Raw genomic sequence first — 16429 nt, forward strand, 5'->3', positions numbered from 1 at the left:
GTAGCAGCACAGTGTGGAAGGAGTGTAGCAGCACAGTGTAGAAGGTTTGTAGCAGCACAGTGTGGAAGGAGTGCAACAGCACAGTATGGAAGGAGTGTAGAAGCACAGTGTGGAGGGAGTGTAGCAGCACAGTGTGGAGGGAGTGTAGCAGCACCATGTAGAAGGAGTGTAGCAGCACAGTGTAGAAGGAGTGTAGCAGCCTAGTGTAGAAGGAGTGTAGCAGCACAGTGTTGAAGGAGTGTAGCAGCACAGTGTGGAGGGAGTGTAACAGAACAGTGTGGAGGGAGTGTAGCAGCACAGTGTAGGGGGAGTGTAGCAGCACAGTGTGGAAGGAGTGTAGCAGCACAGTGTAGAAGAAGTGTAGCAGCACAGTGTGGAGGGAGTGTAGCAGCACAGTGTAGAAGGAGTGTAGCAGCACAGTGTGGAGGGAGTGTGGCAGCACAGCATGGAAGGAGTATAGCAGAACAGTGTGGAGGGAGTGTAGCAGCACAGCATGGAAGAAGTGTAGAAACACAGTGTGGAGGGAGTGTAGCAGCACAGTGTGGAGGGAGTGCAGCAGCACAGTGTGGGTGAAGTGTAGCAGCACAGTGTAGAAGGAGTGCAGCAGTGTGGAAGGAGTGTAGAAGCACAGTGTGGAGGGAGTGTAACAGCACAGTGTGGAGGGAGTGTAGCAGCACAGTGTAGGGGGAGTGTAGCAGCACAGTGTGGAAGGAGTGTAGCAGCACAGTGTAGAAGGTTTGTAGCAGCACAGTGTGGAAGGAGTGCAACAGCACAGTATGGAAGGAGTGTAGAAGCACAGTGTGGAGGGAGTGTAGCAGCACCATGTAGAAGGAGTGTAGCAGCACAGTGTAGAAGGAGTGTAGCAGCACAGTGTAGAAGGAGTGTAGCAGCACAGTGTTGAAGGAGTGTAGCAGCACAGTGTGGAGGGAGTGTAGCAGCACAGTGTGGAGGGAGTGTAGCAGCACAGTGTAGAAGGAGTGTAGCAGCACAGTGTGGAGGGAGTGTAGCAGCACAGTGTAGAGGGAGTGTAGCAGCACAGTGTAGAGGGAGTGTAGCAGCACAGTGTAGAGGGAGTGTAGCAGCACAGTGTAGAGGGAGTGTAGCAGCACAGTGTGGAGGGAGTGTAGCAGCACAGCGTAGAAGGAGTGTAGCAGCACAGTGTAGAGGGAGTGTAACAGCACAGTGTAGAGGGAGTGTAACAGCATAGTGTAGAGGGAGTGTAACAGCACAGTGTAGAGGGAGTGTAACAGCACAGTGTAGAGGGAGTGTAACAGCAGAGTGTAGAGGGAGTGTAGCAGCACAGTGTGGAGGGAGTGTAGCAGCACAGTGTGGAGGGAGTGTAGAAGCACAGTGTGGAGGGAGTGTAGCAGCACAGTGTGGGTGAAGTGTAGCAGCACAGTGTAGAAGGAGTGCAGCAGTGTGGAAGGAGTGTAGAAGCACAGTGTGGAGGGAGTGTAACAGCACAGTGTGGAGGGAGTGTAGCAGCACAGTGTAGGGGGAGTGTATCAGCACAGTGTGGAAGGAGTGTAGCAGCACAGTGTAGAAGGTTTGTAGCAGCACAGTGTGGAAGGAGTGCAACAGCACAGTATGGAAGGAGTGTAGAAGCACAGTGTGGAGGGAGTGTAGCAGCACAGTGTGGAGGGAGTGTAGCAGCACCATGTAGAAGGAGTGTAGCAGCACAGTGTAGAAGGAGTGTAGCAGCACAGTGTAGAAGGAGTGTAGCAGCACAGTGTTGAAGGAGTGTAGCAGCACAGTGTAGAGGGAGTGTAGCAGCACAGTGTGGAGGGAGTGTAGCAGCACAGTGTAGAAGGAGTGTAGCAGCACAGTGTGGAGGGAGTGTAGCAGCACAGTGTAGAGGGAGTGTAGCAGCACAGTGTAGAGGGAGTGTAGCAGCACAGTGTAGAGGGAGTGTAGCAGCACAGTGTAGAGGGAGTGTAGCAGCACAGTGTGGAGGGAGTGAAGCAGCACAGCGTAGAAGGAGTGTAGCAGCACAGTGTAGAGGGAGTGTAACAGCACAGTGTAGAGGGAGTGTAACAGCATAGTGTAGAGGGAGTGTAACAGCACAGTGTAGAGGGAGTGTAACAGCACAGTGTAGAGGGAGTGTAACAGCACAGTGTAGAGGGAGTGTAACAGCACAGTGTAGAGGGAGTGTTGCAGCACAGTGTGGAGGGAGTGTAGCAGCACAGCGTAGAAGGAGTGTAGCAGCACAGTGCAGAGGGAGTGTAGCAGCACAGTGTAGAAGGAGTGTAGCAGCACAGTGTAGAGGGAGTGTAGCAGCACAGTGTAGAAGGAGTGTAGCAGCACAGTGTGGAGGGAGTGTAGAAGCACAGTGTGGAGGGAGTGTAGCAGCACAGTGTGGGTGAAGTGTAGCAGCACAGTGTAGAAGGAGTGCAGCAGTGTGGAAGGAGTGTAGAAGCACAGTGTGGAGGGAGTGTAACAGCACAGTGTGGATGGAGTGTAGCAGCACAGTGTAGGGGGAGTGTAGCAGCACAGTGTGGAAGGAGTGTAGCAGCACAGTGTAGAAGGTTTGTAGCAGCACAGTGTGGAAGGAGTGCAACAGCACAGTATGGAAGGAGTGTAGAAGCACAGTGTGGAGGGAGTGTAGCAGCACAGTGTGGAGGGAGTGTAGCAGCACAGTGTAGAAGGAGTGTAGCAGCACAGTGTGGAGGGAGTGTAACAGCATAGTGTAGAGGGAGTGTAACAGCACAGTGTAGAGGGAGTGTAACAGCACAGTGTAGAGGGAGTGTAGCAGCACAGTGCGGAGGGAGTGTAGCAGCACAGCGTAGAAGGAGTGTAGCAGCACAGTGCAGAGGGAGTGTAGCAGCACAGTGTAGAAGGAGTGTAAGCAGCACAGTGTAGAGGGAGTGTAGCAGCACAGTGTAGAAGGAGTGTAGCAGCACAGTGTGGAGGGAGTGTAGCAGCACAGTGTAGAGGGAGTGTAACAGCACAGTGTAGAAGGAGTGTTGTTTTGCCCCAAAAACGTAGCCTACCTACATTTAAAAAACTCTGTATCCCTGCCCAGCCTGGCGAGAGTGGCCTGAAGGGTTTTTAGCATCCCCAGTGGCTCTGCAAGTGCGGAGAGGGTATTCTCGGCTGCTGGGCTTCTCTCCAGGCACCATCGCATGAGCCTGAAGCCAGACTCCGGCCAAACTCGTGTTTCTAAAAATCTATTCAAAGGCACTGTATGTGTAGTCTGACTCAAATAAATCATTTTTTGTTGAATTTATATTTAATTGTATGTAAGTCACAGCCTATATGCACAATTTATTGACTATAATGATTTAATACAATGAAATATTGTTTAAATCTGAGTGCTTAATGTCCCTGCCAGCCTAATGTATCACACTAATGCTTCATAGTGTATTTATTTGTAGGCTAAAGCATTGAAATAATTGAAATAATATGCTAATAATATAGCCTAAATCATTTCTCTACCTGTCTGGCTCCTGACCTATTCACACTGTTTATATTACATTTAATACAACATGAGCGATTCTTACATGATATGGTTTGGTTTCGATGCCTAAACTGATTTAGCAGGTGAAAACCTGAGAAAAATCCATTCAGGAAGTAGTTTTTTTGGGGGGGTTGTAGTATTCTATTCAATGCCATTACAGTATTCATTGACTTAGGACTTTATTTGCAATGCCTTCCACTAGATGTCAGTCTTTAGAAATCGTTTCAGGCTTGTATTCTTATAAATGAGGGAGTAAGACCAGTCTGAACGAGTGGACCCTAACGTGACACAGAGTTTTTTCAGTCGCATGTGCATTTCTTGTTTACCTTTTATATTGACAACGTTATTGTCCGGTTGACAATAACGTATAGATCATTTAGGCTAAAAAACGACCTGAGGATTGAATTAAACATCGTTTGACATGTTTCTATGAACTTTACGGATACAATTTTGATATTTTGTCTGATTGTTTTGACTGAGTTTGAGCCTGTGGATTACTGAAGAAAACGCGCTAACAAAATGGAGGTTTTTGGATATAAAGAGACTTCATAGAACAAAAGGAATATTTATTGAGTAAATTAATGTCTTCTGATTGCCACCAAATGAAGATAATCAAAGGTAAGGGATTAATTTTATCTCTATTTCTCAGTTTTGTAACGCTTCTGCTTGGCTGGTTACTGTTTGTAATAGTTTGTCAACTGGGCTATGTTCTGGGCTTGGTATGTTCTGGGATAGGTACGCTTTCGCCGAAAAGCATTTTGTAAATATGATACTGGGGTTGGTTTAACAAGAAGTTCATCTTTAAACCTATGTAAAATATGTTTTGTTTTCTGAATTTTTATAATGAGCATTTCTGTAATTGAATTTGGCACTCTGCCACCTCACTGGATGTTGGCCAGATGGGACGCTAGCGTCCCACATACCCTAGAGAGGTTAACACAGTGTCCAAAGAAGGGCCAGATGTATACCGAATGGTTTCGTATGCGTAGAGGTGGATCAGGGAATCACCCGCAGCAAGAGCGACATCGTTGATATATACAGAGAAAAGAGTCGGCCCGAGAACTGAACCCTGTGGTACCCCATAGAGACTGCCAGAGGTCCGGAAAACAGGCCCTCCAATTTGACACACTGAACTCTATCTGCGAAGTAGTTGGTGAACCAGGCGAGGCAGTCATTTGAGAAACCAAGGCTGTTGAGTCTGCAGATAAAAATACGGTGATTTACAGAGTCGAAAGCCTTGGCCAGGTCGATGAAGATGGCTGCACAGTACTGTCTTTAATTGATGGTGATTATGATATTGTTTAGTACATTGAGCGTGGCTGAGGTGCACCCATGACTAGCTCGGAAACCGGATTGCACAGTGGAGAAGGTACGGTGGGATTCTAAATGGTCAGTGATCTGTTTATTAACTTGGCTTCCGAAGACTTTAGAAAGTCAGGGCAGGATGGATATAGGTCTATAACAGTTTGGGTTTAGAGTGTCTCCCCCTTTGAAGAGGGGAATGACCTCGGCAGCTTTCCAATCCTTAGGGATCTCAGATGATAAGAGGTCAGAGAGGTTGAACAGACTGGTAATAGAGGTTGCAACAACGGCTAGCTTTTTCTGTTTTTCTGCTTTCCTGACTGACTGCGTGTATTGGTTCCTGACTTCCCTGAACAGTTGCATATTGCAGGGACTATTCATTGCTATTGCAGTCTGTCACAGGATGTTTTTGTGCTGGTCAAGGGCAGTCAGGTATGGAGTGAACTAAGGGCTATATCTGTTCTTAGTTCTAAATTTTTTGAAAGGGGCATGCATATTTAAAATGGTGAGGATATTACTTTTAAAGAACGACCAGGCATCCTCGACTGACGGGATAAGGTGAATATCCTTCCTGGATACCCGGGGCAGGTCGATTAGAAAGTCCTGCTCGCAGAAGTGTTTAAGAGAGCGTTTGACGGTGATGCGGGGTGGTCGTTTGACCGCAGACCAATAGCGCATGCAGGCAATGAGGCACTGATCACTGAGATCCTGATTGAAAACAGCAGAGGTGTATTTGGAGGGCAAGTTGGTCAGGATAATATCGATGAGGGTGCCCATGTTTACAGATTTGGGGTTGTACCTGGTGTTTTCCTTGATAATTTGTGTGAGATTGAGGGCATCTAGCTTAGATTGTAGGACTGCTGGGGTGTTAAGCATATCCCAGTTTAGCTCACCTAACAGAACGAACTCTGAAAATAGATAGGGGGCAATCAATTCACATATGGTGTCCAACATGTATTTCAATGCCTACTTTCAAACTCAGTGCCTCTTTGCTTGACATCATAGGAAAATCAAAAGAAATCAGCCAAGACCTCAGAAAAAAAATTGTAGACCTCCTCAAGTCTGTTTCATCCTTGGGAGCAATTTCCAAACTCCTGAAGGTACCACGCTCATCTGTACAAACAATAGTACCCAAGTATAAACACCACACAGCCATCATACCGCTCAGGAAGGAGACGCTTTCTGTCTCCTAGAGATGAACGTGCTTTGCAGCGAAAAGTACAAATCAATCCCAGAACAACAGCAAAGGACCTTGTGAAGATGCTGGAGAAAATAGGTACAGAAGTATCTATATCCACAGTAAACGAGTCCTATATCGACATAACCTGAAGAGCCGCTCATCAAGGAAGAAGCCACGGCTCAAAAACCGCCATAAAAAGGCCAGACTATGGTGTGCAACTGCACATGTGGACAAAGATCGTACTTTTGGAGAAATGTCCGACTTCAACTTTACCATACCAAACGTAACATATCCTAATATTATTATCATTGCATATTTTAATTTATTATATTACGTCTACCCCTGGGTCCATGTTGAGAGAGCGCAGCAGCACCATGTACAAAGCAAATGCATGATGTGTATGCAAAACACACACACACACATACACGCCACAACACACACATACACTTCTTGCGCTAACTCTCCTGCAGTGACTCTATGAGCACACACTGGACTATACCAACACACTCACACGTACTTCTACCACAATACACACACACACTACAATCGCCCACATACACATAATGTAACACGCGCTCACATGCATACCGACACCACACACACACATTCACCAGATAAGCTGCTGCTACTGTCTATTATCTATCCTGTTCCCTAGTCACATTTTGTATATACAGGTAGGGGGTAAAGTATCTGCCTCAATTACCTCGTACCCCTGCACATCGACTCAGTGCTGGTACTCCCTGTATATAGCCAGGTTATTTTTACTCGTTATTGTTATTCATTATTCACTATGTCACTATTTATCTATATTTTTTTCATCTTTAACTCTTCATTTTGGAAAAAGACCCATAAGCATTTCACTGTCAGGGCTTTATTCAATCAGATCCGCTTTTGCAGATCATCTGCATAGTGGTTGTTTCGGCGGTGTTGGAGGTGTTAGAGCTGTCAAATCCACTAGTGGCATCATACCTAAAGCGGGCATAGCCATGGAGTCACACTAACAGAAATCCCATGCGGCCTTGTTCACAGGTTGGAACACTGTAATGTGAGATGCAATCTAAAACTCTGTTAGGATGATAGAAATTCTCATTATTTTGTTTAATGACGTTTTATTATGTATATTTCGCCTACACTGTCTTGCTCTGAACTTCAAACATGAGTTGGGCAGGTGTGGCTTTGTGAAAATGATTGCAACATTCCGTGACAATGATCGCAAGAGCTGCTCACCGATTTGACGGCTCCAACACAGTTACACCTCCGACACCGTCAAAACATCAGCTGTGTGGCTGTCTGCTATCACCGGTTAACACTTGATCTGATTGAATCTAGGCCTAAGTCTGCACCTGTTGTTTACGAAGAATGTGACAAATAAAATGTTATTTCATGTGTGATGGGAAGGTTAGCTGTCTCATCTCATGTGAATTTGACGTGGGGAGAAGTGTTGTATGATAGGCAATCCCTTCGCTCAGACACATACTATAGACATAATTGATTGCACTCATCCACCATTCCGGGAGACAGAAAACACTCATCTTTCACACAGCTTTATGTCAGCGTGCTAATTCATCTGTCATGATTTCACATTTTCGTCAACCCTGTAAAAACTCAATGTCAGTGACAGCAAATGCCCATGTCAGACTCATAATATTTATTCTCGTTTTGTGGTTAGTTTGTTTTTGTTGTTTTCTTATCTCTACGAATGAAGTTATGATTGTTATGCAGTTGTGGATGATGCTTGATTTCATAGACTGTGTCATACCAAACCTCCCACACAGTATGTCTAGAACTAGGGACAGGAAGAGTGACAGATTCTAAGAAAACAATCCAGTAAAAAGCATGAGATGACACACCCAAAAGGCTGACTACAGAGCATACTGTATAAAACTGTAAACTGCATATGAGTACAAATAGTTTGACTTTTATACAGGTTCTAAGAAAATGTCCTGACTTTCGATTCCCAACACTACCATTGTCATTATAATTAGTTCGCTGATGTAGATCATAGCCGGTGCCAACGGTTTGACGTAATCCTCAAAGCCTGGGCAAAATGAGCTTTGTTTTGGATGGTTTGCTCTTCCTTTCGATTTGTTATTTTGAGATGTTCTTGGTAGAACATTTCCAGGCTAAGTGCTCATCCTTAAGCTTTGATTCCTCTCTCCCCTAAGAAATGTTAGTCAGAACTCCATAGTCCCCATGTGGAATAAGGGTCCCTGATCTAATAATAATGATGTTCGCAACAGGGAGGATTTGAGAGAATGTGTCTATCAGAAGTAAAAGTAGAACACCTGAGAATGGGTGTCAACTGCGTCAAATAAAAAAGGTACTTTGTTTTAAAAAAGGTCTCATTTCAAAGGGAGCTTACCATTGTCAAGTGATGTTAAGACTAAATAAGGATGGAGGGTGAAGGCCCATTTAACTCCTTCAGTACATTTTCTTCAAGCGAAGTGAATGTGCTACCTATAACGGTGCCTTCAAATCAAATCAATGTTATTGGTCACATACACATGGTTAGCAGATGTGTAGCGAAATGCTTGTGCTTCTAGTTCCGACAGTGCAGTAATATCTAACAAGTAATCTGACAATTCCCCAACAACTACCTAATACACACAAATCTAAAGGGGTGAATGAGAATATGAACATATATGTATGAGCGATGGCCGAGCAGCATAGGCAAAGTGCAATAGATGGTATAAAATACAGTATCTACTTGTGATATGAGTAATTTAAGATTTGTAAACATTATTAAAGTGGCATTTTTTAAGTGGCATTGTTTAAAGTGACTAGTGATCCATTTATTAAAATTGCCAGTGATTGGGTCTCAATCTAGGCAGCAGCCTCTCTGAGTTAGTGATTACTGTTTAGGAGTCTGATGGCCTTGAGATAGAAGCTGTTTTTCAGTCGCTCTGTCCCAGCTTTTATTCACCTGTGCTGACCACGTCTTCTGGATGGTAGTGGTGTGAACAGGCAGTGGCTCAGGTGGTTGTTGTCCTTGATGATCTTCGGGTGCTGTGGGTGTCATGGAAGGCAGGAAGTTTTCCCCCGGTGATTCGTTGTGCAGACAGCACCACCCTCTGGAGATCCTTGCGGTTTAGGGCGGTGCAGTTTCCGTACCAGGCTGTGATACAGCCTGACAGGATGCTCTCTGTAAAAGTTTGTCAGGGTTTTGTGTGACAAGCCAAATTTCTTCAGCCTCCTGAGGTTGAAGAGGCGCTGTTGCGCATTCTTCACCACACTGTCTGCGTCGGTGGAACAGTTCAGTTTGTTAGTGATGTGAACGCTGAGGAACTTAAAACTTTCCACCTTCTCCACTGCTGTCCCTTCGATGTGAATAGTGGGGTGCTCCCTCTGCTGTTTCCTGAAGTCCACGATCTTCTCCTTTGTTATGTTGACGTTGAGTAAGAGGTTATTTTCCTGACTCCGAGTGCCCTCACCTCCTCCCTGTAGGCTGTCTCGTCGTTGTTGTTTAATCAAGCCAGCTTGATTAAGTCGTCTGCAAACTTGAGTCTTCTGTAAACTTGATGATTGAGTTAGAGGCGTGCATGGCCACGCAGTCGTGGGTGAATGGGGAGTACAGGAGGGGAATGAGCATGCACCCTTGTGGGGCCCCAGTGTTGAGGCTCAGCAAGTGGAGATGTTGTTTCCTACCTTCATCACCTGGGGGTGGCCCGTCAGAAAGTCCAGGACCCAATTGCACAGGGCGTGGTTGAGACCGAGGGCCTCCAGCTTGATGATGAGCTTGGAGGGTACTATGGTGTTGAATGCTGAGCTGTAGTCAATCAACAGCATTCTTACATAGGTATACCTTTTGTCCAGATGGGATAGGGCAGTGTGCAGTGTTATGGCGATTGTGTCGTCTGTGGACCTGTTGGGATGGTATGTAAACTGAAGTGGATCTAGGTTGACCGGTAAGGTGGAGGTGATATGATCCTTGACTAGTCTATCAAAGCACTTCATGATGACAGAAGTGAGTGCTATGTGGAGATAGTCATTTATTTCAGTTATCTTTGCCTTCTTGGGTACAGGAACAACGGTGGCCATCTTGAAGCATGTGGAGACAACAGACTGGGAAAGGGTGTGATTGAATATGTCCGTAAACACTCCAGCCAGCTGGTCTGCTCATGCTCTGAGGACGCGGCTAGGGATGCCGCCTGGGCCAGCAGCCATGCGAGGGTTAACACGTTTAAATGTTTTAATCACGTTGGCCACGGAGAAGGAGAGGAGGCGCAGTCCTTGTTAGCGGGCCACAACTGTGGCACTGTATTATCCTCAAAGCAGGCAAAGAAGGTGTTTGGTTTGTCTGGAAGCATGACGTTGTTGTCCGTGACGTGGCTGGTTTTCTTTTTGTAGTCCGTGATTTCCTGTAGACCCTGCCACATACACCTCGTGTCTGAGCTGTTGAATTGCGACTCCACCTCGTCCCTGTACCGGCATTTCGCTTGTTTGATTGCTACACTGTTTATATTCAGCCATATTCCTGGACCTATTTCCAAATTTAAATGCGGTGGATCGCGCTTTCAGTTTTGCCCGGATGCCACCATACATCTACGGTTTCTGGTTAGTGTAGGTTTTAATAGTCAAAGTGGGTACAACATCTCCATTGCTCTTCTTTATAAACTCACTCACCGAGTCAGCGTATAGGTTGATGTTGTTCTCTGAGGCTGACTAGAACATATTCCAGTCTGCGTGGTCAAAACAATCTTGAAGCATAGCTTCCAATTGGTCAGACCAGCATTGAATGGTTCTCGTCACTGGTACATCCTGTTTGAGTTTCTGCCTACAAGACGGTAGGAGTAAGATGGCGCCTTATGTTATATAAGTTGCAATCTAATGGGAAACTGTAACGTCTGAATCGCATCAATCTGAGGCATGAGTTCTATAGTTGCCTTTGTGCCCTAGTAGCGGCCTAAGCACATAGCTCCTGTACATTTGTACATATGTTGTTATTTTTGGAATCAGCAGTTTTGTTTTTGATAACATTGAGTTTTTGTTGGATACATCTGGTGGTTTTTAGCCACAGATTTGCAGATTGTCTGGTAAGTAAACCTTTTGGGGCTTGGCTAGCTGTTTAGCTAGCTGGCAAATTTCACTTTACAAATTACCTCGACTAACCTGTACCTGCACACATTGACTCGGTACCGGTACCCCCTGTATACAGCATCATTGTTGTTATGTACCTTTCATGTATTACGTTTTCATTATTATTTGTTTTACTTTAGTTTATTTAGTAAATATTTTCTTAACTCTATTTCTTGAGCTGCATTGCTGGTTAAGGGCTTGTAAGTAAGTATTGCATGGTATTCAGCGCATGTGACAAATAACATTTGATTTGATTTGCTGACATCCTCCCAGCAGCTAGCCAGCTAACATTAGGCTCCACGTTTTTAGCTTACTGTATACATAGTTACATATATAGATAGCCTATTAGCCACGTTATAACTGACTTGTGGTCATTGCCCTTCCTAGTTTGATTTTATTGACAATCCCAGCCTTAGTTACATTTGTTCGTTTTTGTCCAAAATATTGAGCCATTGAAACTGAAATAGTGCATCCCGAATGACTGGAGGCAGCAAACAATGTACCAGACCAGCTGTGATTTGCAACCTGATAGCAATATTTGTTGGACTACCAAGAAATGTATTGGTGAATTATCTACACTGAGTATACAAAACATTAAGAACACCTTCCTAATGTGGAGTTGCACCCCCTACCCCCTTTTGCCCTCAGAACAGACTCAATTTGTCAGGGCATGGATTTACAAGGTGTCAAAAGTATTCCACAGTGATGCTGGTCCATGTTGACTTCAATTCTTCCAACAGATGTGTCAAGTTGGCTGGATGTCCTTTGGGTGGTGGACCATTCTTGATACACACTGGAGACTGTTGAGCATGAAAAATCCATCAGCGTTGCAATTCTTGAAACACTCAAACACCTACCACCACACCTACTACCAAAGGTACTTAAATATTTTTTGTCTTGCCCATTCACCCTCTGAATGGCAGGTACAGTACACATACATAATCCATGTCTCAGTTGTCTCAAGACTTAAAAATCCTTCTTGAAACTGTCTCCTCCCCTTCATCTGCACTGATTTGAAGTGGATTTCAATAAGGGATCATAGCTTTTACCTGGATTCTCCTGGTCAGCAAATGTTTTGTCCATTAAAATAACATCAATTGATCAGAAATACAGTGGAGACATTGTAAATGAAACGTCAGATTTTTTATGGAATATGGGAGTACAAAGGCCCATTATCAACAGCCATCACTCCTGTGTTCCAATGACACGTTGTGTTCGCTAATCCAAGGTTATCATTTTAAAAGGCTAACTGATCATTAGAAAACCCTGTTGCAATTATGTTAGCATAGCTGAAAACTGTTGTCCCAATTTAAGAAGCAATAAAACTGACCTTCTTAAGGCTAGTTGAGTATCTGGAGCATCAGCATTTGTGGGTTTGATTACAGGATCAGAATAGCCAGAAAAAATTGTACTTTCTTCTGAAACTCATCAGTCTGTTATTGATCTGAGAAATGAAGGATTTTCCATGTGAGAAATTGCCAAGAAACTGAAGATCTCATACAACGCTGTGTACTACTCCCTTCACAGAACAGCGCAAACTGGCTCTAACCAGAATAGAAAGAGAAGTGGGAGGCCCCTGTGCACAACTAAGCAAGAGGACAAGTACATTAGAGTGTCTAGTTTGAGAAACAGACACAAGTCCTCAACCGGCAGCTTCATTAAATAGTGCCCGCAAAGCACCAGTCTCAACATCAACAGTGAAGAGACGACTCCGGGATGCTGGCCTTCTAGGCGGAGTTGCAAAGAAAAAGCCATATCTCAGACTGACCAATAAAAAGAACAGATTAAGATGGGCAAAATAACACAGACACTGGACAGAGGAACTCTACAGTATATATATTTTTCTTCAGCTTTTTTATATATTATACCTAGCTACAGTACAAAAACTTAAAAACACAACAGTTTAGACTTTAAACAATTAATCATGCATTGAACTGCATCCATCCATTATGCCAAGAATGCCTCACTCTACGTCATAGAATTTTGAGTCCATAGAACCTATTATAAAGTTGGTTTTGTAGCATAAACTGGGAATGTTGTACTTTTGACTGATGTTATGATTATCTTTTTGTTTCATATCTGCAAAGAAGTTAAAACTCTGTCAGTTCCACTTTAAGCTTGAGCAGAACTGGAGATAAATTCCAGGAATTTAGTGCTGAGGCAGAGGGCTTGTTGTGAGGATGACTGACTAATGTTAATTCTCTGAACTGTGTGTGGTGAGATTTCTGGCACCCAGAGCTGCTGTGGGTGCCACACATTGTGTAGGAGGAGAAGTCCAGTGGCTACACGCCTTGTTCCCAGAGGAGCCATCCACACGATCAGCACCAGACTCTTCATCAACCATCTCCCTGACCACCTTCTTCTGATCAAGCCATAACCTGTCCCTCTCCATCCTTGGCGAATGCATGCACTCAAAGACTTGGCCTCTATTAGTTGACCTAGCTAGCTATAGCTAGGTTGCTCGTGATGTATTGCTTTTGTTTTTTGCTTTTGAAGCACTTTGAAATTCTCTCTTTAATTAAAGGCGCTATAGAAGTTTAATAAATGATTGGAACGGAGCAAATGGAATGGCATCAAACACATTGAAACCGTGTGTTTGATACCATTCTACTTATTCTGCTCCAGCCATTACCACGAGCCGTCCTCCCCAGTTAAGGTGCCACCAACCTCCTGTGGTACTGTAGTCTTGTCTGGCCAAGATGATCTTATCTTAACCACATGGTTCATGGTTCCATCCTCTCAAGGTTTCTTCCTATCATGGGAGTTTTTCTTTTGTCATTGTCATTACTAATCTTTGGAAGTTTAGGTTGGGGAAGCTGTACCCAATGTGTATCGGAAAATGCTCTTTTACACAATCTACACAATTTGATTGATTGATTTGTGTTAAATCATATACAACACATACTGCATGTCCTGGAACTTTATTCAACTTTACACCATTAGAGGTGAAAGGATAGGCCTCAAGCACAGTGCACTTCTAGTGGGTGTTAAATGAGAATATGGCCTAAAGATCAAGGAGAATTAGGCAACTTTATTTATCGCTCAGGATTCACTGTTAAGATAATGACTCTGATACAATTAGAGGGCAATGGAATCCAGGGAGCGAAACAATGGAAAATTAAATGTCAGTCTTCTCGCTTTGATTTTTGTTAAACTGAGCACTGATTAGATACAAAAGCTATACATCTAGGATATCATGAGCATCTGTCAATTTCTGCTTTCACTCAGCTCTACTTTCTGTTTGTCCTTTAAAATATCATTAGGGATAAAGTCAAAGCTTCATCTATAAAGCATTCTGCTTCTCCTCTTCATCTGACAGATCTCAAAGCATGTTCTTTCTTAAATGCAACATATGTTTGAAGAAATAGTCTGAGTGCATCATGCATCAAAATCAGTTAATGTATGACACAGTAAACTTTACAAATGTTTTGCAAGAGCCATGCTTTTTTCAAAAACGTGTGCTTGTGAAGCACTCAAATCAATTTAAATAGCTACATTATATTTCTGCATCAACAAAAGGTAACCAAAGCAATCAAAGTAAAGACAAAGAGAAATAAACAGTCATTTGTTCAACACAATGCAGCCTTTATTTGATGTCACAATCAGCATGACATCTGACATTTAGCTAGAAGGCACCAAAACTACCTAGAATGAATGACAGGCACGATTGAGTGACCTACCAACAGTGAGCACAAAGGAAATATGGGGTGACCGTGTGAATGTCATAGTGGATTGATCAACAGCTTCACTGCACATGAAATTATTTCCAATCAAGCATTTTCCACAGCATCAAAGTCTACCTAAAGCTTGTAAACTATCTCAATTAACACCCACCAAGACTGAGTGTGGATAAAGGAATATTGTCCTCATACACACACACCATCCATCAGGGATCATTAACTAGATTCATCAGCGGGTCGATTGTTTCTTGGGCGGATGGTCAGCTCGCCGGAACATAATTACAAGTTATTTGTAGACTGCAAATTGACCTCAAGAATCCAAAACAAATATAATATTTGACTAAATGATAATAATTTCAAACCTTGTGTAACGATGTGCGCTGAGAGTCGGAAAGCAAGTTCAGGGAGTGAGTGTTTTAATAAAAATAAACAGAAACTTAATACAAACCAAGACCCTCGAACAACGCACAGACAAGAAACAGAAACAATGACGCCTGGGGAAGGAACCAAAGGGAGGGATATATATAGGGCAGGTAATCAAGGAGGTGATGGAGTCCAGGTGAGTCTGACTACGCGCAGGTGCACGTAACAATGGTGACAGGTGTGCGCCATAATGAGCAGCCTGCTGACTTAGAGGCTGGGGAGGGAGCACACGCAACACCTTGCATATATTGGTATACAATCACATACCTGTGAATATATCTTTGTTGTGCGTGGGAATACTTTGGAACAGATTTCACAAATTAAAATCGCTTGGAGCTGATTTGCTGGTGTTTTTACCCCCCCCCCCCCCGCAAATGTCTAAGAAAACTGGGCCAATCAAATCACCAGTTGGGGAACCTTGCCATAAGTCAAATGTCCTCATCATCATAACCAATAGCAACCATTCTTCTCAGAATAAACAACTCCATCTCTCACTCCTTGCTCATGTGCTTACCTTATGTCATCCTTTCACTACCTTTACCCTAGGCTGCTAGACATGTAGTTCAGCTTCCTCTACTTTTACCTTAGACTATTAGACATGTAGTTCAGCTTCCTCTACCTTTACCCTAGGCTGCTATACATGTAGTTCAGCTTCCTCTACCTTTACCCTAGGCTGCTAGACATGTAGTTCAGCTTCCTCTACCCTCACCTTAGGCAGCTAGACATGTAGTTCAGCTTCCTCTACCTTTACCCTAGGCTGCTAGACATGTAGTTCAGCTTCCTCTACCTTTACCCTAGGCTGCTAGACATGTAGTTCAGCTTCCTCTACCTTTACCCTAGGCTGCTAGACATGTAGTTCAGCTTCCTCTACCTTTACCCTAGGCTGCTAGACATGTAGTTCAGCTTCCTCTACCTTTACCCTAGGCTGCTATACATGTAGTTCAGCTTCCTCTACCTTTACCCTAGGCTGCTAGACATGTAGTTCAGCTTCCTCTACCCTCACCTTAGGCAGCTAGACATGTAGTTCAGCTTCCTCTACCTTTACCCTAGGCTGCTAGACATGTAGTTCGCTTCCTCTACCCTCACCTTAGGCAGCTAGACATGTAGTTCAGCTTCCTCTACCTTTACCTTAGACTGCAAGACATGTAGTTCAGCTTCCTCTACCTTTACCTTAGACTGCTAGACATGTAGTTCAGCTTCCTCTACCTTTACCCTAGGCTGCTAGACATGTAGTTCAGCTTCCTCTACCTTTACCCTAGGCTGCTAGACATGTAGTTCAGCTTCCTCTACCTTTACCCTAGGCTGCAAGAC

At 44.0% G+C, this 16429-nt stretch overlaps 2 long non-coding RNA genes across 2 annotated transcripts in view; both read left to right on the forward strand.

The window, feature by feature from the left end:
* LOC149978334 (uncharacterized) overlaps nucleotides 1-16429 on the forward strand; it is a 1052250-nt gene that overhangs the window by 741688 nt on the left and 294133 nt on the right. The gene's annotated exons all lie outside the window — the stretch shown is intronic.
* On the forward strand, nucleotides 3735-13917 carry LOC149978336 (uncharacterized). The gene is made up of 3 exons (XR_016486168.1): nucleotides 3735-4075; nucleotides 11756-11892; nucleotides 13237-13917. It is a non-coding gene; the product is annotated as an uncharacterized LOC149978336 (long non-coding RNA).

Source organism: Oncorhynchus mykiss, chromosome 14 (assembly GCF_057628025.1).
Source record: "Oncorhynchus mykiss isolate SJ-2025 chromosome 14, ASM5762802v1, whole genome shotgun sequence".
NCBI lineage: Eukaryota > Metazoa > Chordata > Actinopteri > Salmoniformes > Salmonidae > Oncorhynchus > Oncorhynchus mykiss.